The sequence below is a fragment of the Gymnodraco acuticeps genome, unplaced genomic scaffold (assembly GCF_902827175.1).
Source record: "Gymnodraco acuticeps unplaced genomic scaffold, fGymAcu1.1, whole genome shotgun sequence".
Taxonomy (NCBI): domain Eukaryota; kingdom Metazoa; phylum Chordata; class Actinopteri; order Perciformes; family Bathydraconidae; genus Gymnodraco; species Gymnodraco acuticeps.
Window position 1 is genome coordinate 91,504 of NW_022990254.1, and position 6,629 is coordinate 98,132.

The 6,629-nt window shown below is 41.6% G+C and overlaps 1 long non-coding RNA gene across 2 annotated transcripts; it reads left to right on the forward strand.

Moving 5' to 3' along the window:
• The first annotated feature begins 944 nt into the window (after window positions 1-944).
• LOC117549026 lies at window positions 945-3,902 on the forward strand. 2 transcript variants are annotated; one of them, XR_004569411.1, is made up of 6 exons: window positions 945-1,153; window positions 1,254-1,393; window positions 2,270-2,691; window positions 3,011-3,152; window positions 3,251-3,343; window positions 3,551-3,902. It is a non-coding gene; the product is annotated as an uncharacterized LOC117549026 (long non-coding RNA). The 2 variants fall into 2 exon arrangements; XR_004569410.1 differs by having other exon boundaries at window positions 949-1,153; window positions 1,254-1,387; window positions 3,551-3,900.
• Window positions 3,903-6,629: the final 2,727 nt, after the last annotated feature.

A 6,629-nucleotide genomic window follows, 5' to 3' on the forward strand; every position in this document is an offset into this window, starting at 1 on the left:
ATGTCGTAGGAACTGTGGAGTTAAAAAAAATGTGGAACATATCATATTACACTGCAACATGTACAAAACAGAGAGGGAAAAACTAAGAGACAGGGAGAGTGGAGCCTGATGGGGATACTGGGAACAGAAGGTGAGGGGGTAAGAGCTACCAGGAAGGCCATTCTTAAGTATTTGAGTGAAAAAGGATTGATTGGAAGAATTGAAAACAACGTAAACACAGTGGTATAATTCCACAAGTGCTGACAGGATGATATGTTGATACACGCTCTTGTACAGTAGGGGGCGGTATGCACCTTAAAGTTGTTTGCAATCCGCCAAAAAACCGAGAGAAGAAGAAGAAGAACGATTATACATCCATGGAACGACCAGACACATGGCAGCAACGTTCCCATCTGCTTCATTCATGTCTCCTGTTCAACAGGTTAGTAGTGTGGACACAGATTATGTCATATTTCGATCAAAGAAGTGTGTTTGAAACTGTTTTATGTGTAGTTTAATGTCATTCTGTGAGCTACGCCACTAGCGTGTGGCTAATGGCGTCCGCTAGCTTCTTTAGCGCAGGCTGTTGCTCCCTGAATAATGTAGGGCTCTACCATGTTACCATGTGTATGACTCCCTTGCACTAGTTTGGCTTACATTTCAAGTTTATTCTGTTTGTATAAATATGTGAAATGCTGGTCTGAGGTCATAATTGTTCATATTATTTAAATGCTAAAGCGCTAATGCTATGCTAATAGTGTGCCTGTACAACATAGCAATGTTAAAGTGAGTACAGTCGACCGGGTTGTATGTGTTATCTGTAATCACTGTATTATATACTGTAAATGAAAAAGGCTTTAATCCTTCATCAAAGTCATAATATGGCATGTGGATTTATGTCCATTTTTTATTAGAGACACATGTCATACGGTTATTTTGATTTGCTAAATGTATGTTTACATTCTCAGTTAGCTTCAGGCCTCACCGAGGCGAAGTATTGAGGTAGAAAGCTGGTGAAGCCATTTCCTGCTGTCATTATATTCTGTTTGCACAGATAATAAACCTGGTTGACAAGAAGGAAGTCGTTTTCATTCGACACAACGCAGAGATACATGTGGCGTCAATCCAGACCGGTTACACAAAGAATGATAAATAGAGAAAACAGATATAATTTGTAAGTGAATTTATTAATTTGTTTAATACATTCTGGCTAGAACGACCACACAAACGGCAGCAACTTTCCCTCTGCTTCATTCTTTTCTCCTGATCAACAGGCTTATTATCTGATTACCAGCTCTGCACAGCGGACTTGTAACACTAGCAGCAGTGGAGATGGAGCATCAGAACCTGGAGGCTTCTACTCTCCTGAAGAAGAAGAATACAGCAACAAGGATCCATTTGAAGATAGGTAAATGTAAATATTACAGTAATAGTGTACTTGCATTGTGTGGGTGTAAGGGTGTAACTTTGGTTTGCGAAGTGGGGGGGGGGACACAAAACAGGGGGCAATGAAACATTTTCTCAATTTAATTCCATTTCCTGCCTTTCTACAAATATATTAGGGACTATAGTGTTAACAAATCCAAGAAAAATGTGTAGTGTATATAATGAGTGTGCACACTTATCTAGTATCCTATCCATGTGAACCTGTTTTATTTGTGATGACCTCACATCCTCTAGGGGGGGTACTAGTATATATTTCAATCATCAAAAATCCTGCTTGCTCACAAGCAATAACACATATTTGATCAACTCCTCTCTCCTATCTTTATCTTACTAGTCTGCATTCTTTCTTTTTATTTATGCATATTTTACTAATCACTCCCCTTTCAAATTGTGTTTTTTATTTTGTACTGACCTATTGCACACAGTGGAATGATTTATTAACTCATTTTATATACAACTAATATTACATAGATGGATATGATGACCAAACCTCCCTGAGCTGACGTTATCTCTCTCAGTCCCACAGGAGAGAGCTCTCCCTCTCCTTATTGTTGAAACGGCTTCTAATCTCCGTTAGCTCCGAGCTAGCACCAAATACTAACAACGTCTCTCTTTCTATCTCTCACACCCTCCTCCTCCTCCTCCTCCTCCTCCTCCTCCTCCTCCTCCTCCTCCTCCTCCTCCTCCTCCTCCTCCTCCTCCTCCTCCTCCTCCTCCTCCTCCTCCAGAGAGAGAGAGATCATTTTATTTTGAGTTGTGCATTGTTATTTGTGCTTGAGAAACATTCCACTTGAACTTTATTTTAACAAACTTAGTAGTAATTATTGCCCATATTTTTTTTCAGATTTCACAGCTGCCTGGGCCTAGCAGCAAGAACCTCCATCTGTCCCTGCCCCCAGGTCAAGATCTACCGTGGCTCAAGGGCCTTCACCGCAAAGGACCAGAGGACCATCATCACTACAGTGGCCTCCATCTCCATCTGCCACAAGATTAAGATACACCTCGGGACAAAGGCCTCCACCACAGCCATCACGATCAACCCAGCCAGCAAAGAAGTCTTGCCTAGCACCGCCTCGGTGAGACTCCAGAAAGCATGGAGCAAGAGACAATTTCCCTTTTGGCTGAACAACAGAAAAGAAACAACCGGCAATCAATAAAGAAAAGATGGCGAAGGCGTTTGGATACTGAAGACAAGAAATAGTGCATCGGAGGCCAAGCATTGAAGGCCTCTTGGAGCGGTGGCCTGCACTTTTTCACATGGAAGAGGTAATTATTTTGATGAAACCCTTGATTGTAAGCCTGTAGTGGAGAAGAATTGAGGGCCAAACTTACTAACAACTAGCCTAGGCAAATATGTTGACGTTTATTTTTTAATATATATCACAATATAAGCTTTACATCTATTACTCTTAGTGTCTTTATTTGGTGGTGGTTTTCAATAAATATGTGGATTAATTAATTTAAATGTTACATTCATACAAGCTGACTTGGAGTACTTTTAATCAAACCATTGGCTCTTTATAAAAAACATGTGTATTATAAATTCTTAGTATTTTTTGTTTTCTATGCTGCTTATATTTTCTAGGTAAATGCTGAGTTAATGCGCATAACAACAATTCCATTGGAGACAAAGTTCTTGGCGCAGTTGGACAAACACTCAGGTCATCAGGAGCAGGGGAGGAGTTGTGAAACAGAAGACCACCGGGATCTTGCAGGTTTTGGATGAGGTATCTATGAATGAGTTTTTTATCTGTGGGATCAGTGGCTGAATCCTCCTTTATTTGCATTTAATTTATTATATATATATATCTCTGTTCTTACTCAGACTGTGGACATCACCATCAGAAGAGAATGCGTCCTCAAATCTCTAATGATCTACCTGGGTGAATCTGTTGACCATCTCATCAAAGAATTCCAGGTAAGACCTCCCACTCACTCACAAGAAGTTTGTTCATAAAAGAAAACATATTTGTACTGCATGCAAATAACTGCTTGGTTAGAAAGATAGTCATTTGTGATGACCTCCTGAGCTTTCCTCTTGGGCCGACTGAACTGACGCCTCAGGCCTGTTGAACTACACTCTGTGGTCCTCATCCATTCCCCTTTTTTTTTGCATGATCTGCAGGACGCTGAGGCTGGAGAACTGGAGCAGGCAACAATGGAAGCCTTTGACACTGGGAAAGAGGATCAGCTTCATCGACCCAAAGACGTCAAGGTTCTCATCGAAGGAACAGAGGTCCTCAGCGGCTTGCCCTCGGTTGCGACAGCTTTTGCCATGCTCTTCGGGCTCATATACGCACTGAAATGGGGCGAAGCCTGCGAGCTAGTTCAGGCAGTCAACTCGAGCACTTATGCTGCATTCATACATAACGCCCCCTTGCCACTCTACAACCAACCAAACAGAGTCTCCTTAATATGCCGCTCTATTTAACCTGCCAGATCTCTCTCCATGCATTGCTTGCTGCTGCTATTGCCGCAGCTACCTCTACGTCGCTGCTGCTCGCTGCCCCACCACCACCCCAGCTTCCACCTGTAGGCTCGGGGGTTAGTTATTTGATCATCACTCATCGTGCTATGTATCTATGGAGTGATGATGCCCGAGCCTAGTCGCCAAACTCAACTATATGCTGCTTCTAATAAACATGTTAAAGGAACACGTGAGTTGTCTGACTGAACTTAAGATATCAGAAATAACTGCAATCCACTTTTGAAGTTGTGCAAAAAGTCCTGATGGAGGGGAAAAAGATGAGCCCAAAAGTGAATAGACTGAGAATCCAGCTGGTAGACACTTTGTTGCACTCACTCACAGTTACCATTGTTACATGGTAAGGTTTCTAAAACCAAGGTTTTATAATAATTATGCATTGTAAAACATTTGCGAAAAAGTGTTGTGTTCAGAAGTTGCACTTACAGTATGACCGATTTTCACTGTAGAAGTTATGCATGTCTAATCATTTTCAGAGATTACATGTCTCACAGGCGCACGTTGTCAGTGTTGCTTTAAAAAAGTGTGCAGTGGATAATAAGGACATGTCTTTTTTGAACAGGTTTTTATTGAATAAATCACCCAAAAATCACATGAATTGAGTTACAGGTGTCCCCTCAGCTGTGCAGACTTATTTAATAATACGATAGGAAATTGTGGAGTAAAGTTAATATCTATCTTGTACACACACACACTTTTCCTCTACTGATTATATTACTGGATGGAAACTGAAAGCACGGGAACATTAATAAACTACACAACAGAAAGTATGAATAACATTAATGAAATTGTGACTGTCCTAAAACGTGTTTGAGACACTTTAGATAACAATGTGGCTGTCATTTGATTAACTCTGAAAATACAGAGCTTTTTATTGAATAAATCACCCAAAAATCACATGAATTGAGTTACAGGTGTCCCCTCAGCTGTGCAGACTTATTTAATAATACGGTAGGAAATTGTGGAGTAAAGTTAATATCTATCTTGTACACACACACACTTTTCCTCTACTGATTATATTACTGGATGGAAACTGAAAGCACGGGAACATTAATAAACTACACAACAGAAAGTATGAATAACATTAATGAAATTGTGACTGTAGATATGTTTATACTTTATATTATTTACTGTAAATGTTTAATTTAGATTTAATTATTGTGATTATTTTCTATCTAAATCTCACAATGGGGTAGGTTACAGGAACTTTTCATCAACAGATTGCTTTAGTCTGGCTTATCTCTTCACTGATTGGTTGCACACACTTTAAATGTACTGGCTATGAAAAACAGAAGGTGGGGCTCATTATCATATTAAAAAAACGCGCGTTTATTTGATCAAATAAACGCGCGAAAAACGCGCGTTTTTTACAAAAAACGGGCGAATAGTGGCACTTGAGGACTTCCATACAGCGCTGTGCAGTGCGCACAGTTATGCCGGTAATGAATATTACATTTTGTGAGGAAACTTTTCCACCAATAATTCCAATAAGTATTCCAAAATGTATTCACTTCAGGTTTACGAAAGTAACTGTAATCAGATTACTCGTTTTTCAAATGTAACGCCAGCTGAATACACTTGATTTTTGTATTCTGATTACGTAACGCCGTTACATGTATTCCGTTACAACCCAACCCTGCTTCTAGGCTACTGTCCCGCAGCTCCTGCCTCTCTGTTGGACTCTGTCGCAGCGGGGATACTGCTGTGCTGCGGAGCGCACAAAGCAGACTCTTCACAACGAAGGATCACTTCTTCTTCAAGGCAGGGAAGGTTTCGCAGTCTACTGTCCCGCAGCTGCTGCCTCTTTGTTGGACTCCGGTACTCTACCTTACTCACGAGACGTTGTAAAAAAAAAATGGGTGTGGGGCGAACGCAGTAACGCCACAGTCACCCCCGTCGTGCGGGCCGGATGAGAATGTCTGGTGGGCCGGATGTGGCCCGCGGGCCGCCAGTTGGTGGTCACTGCGGCTATGTGACACTGTGAGTGTTGCACGGCCAGATACGGCTCAGCTGACTCAGATAAGGAGATATATGATACATTATGATGTGATATGAATGATAATGGGACACATCGACGTCTGCACTCACAGTGCCGCGGACTGTAGGCAACGTAATGTTACTTTGATCCGGTTACATGTTGTGGCAGATATTTAATTAAGCTTTCTTAACATAATAGTATAATAGTTATTATAGTCAGATTGCTCTGAAGATGGGAGGTGATGTTCTATTCATTTTCACAGTCGGTGATTTTGGCCGGCCGTCTTTCCTGCACATAGTTCCTGCAACGGCAGTTTAAACTATTTCCTCCGCACACTGATCTCTGATTGGTCAGCAGGCGTGGTGCTTTCCCTGAGTTGATCTCTTATTCTGGAACATATCCTGTTTCGGAGCACAGACATAAGGATAAGTCACCATGGAGATCTAGCCCTCTAAAAAGTGAACCAGCTTCGTAGTACCGGAAATCCCAGAAGTTATCTTGCTAAACGAAAATCCTGCTTCGTAGTATACCCCCCAGGTTAGCCGCACAGCATAAGTTACCATGGAGATCTAGCCTGCTTAAAAGAGAACCAGCTTCGTAGGACCGGAAACCCCGAGTTTTCCCTGAAGTTAGCCCGCTAAGCGAAAATCCTGCTTCGTAGTATACCCCCCTGGTGGCCTCCAACACCCTGAGGGGGAAAACAACTGTAGCAGAGACAATGAGTAATTCAATGACAAACAA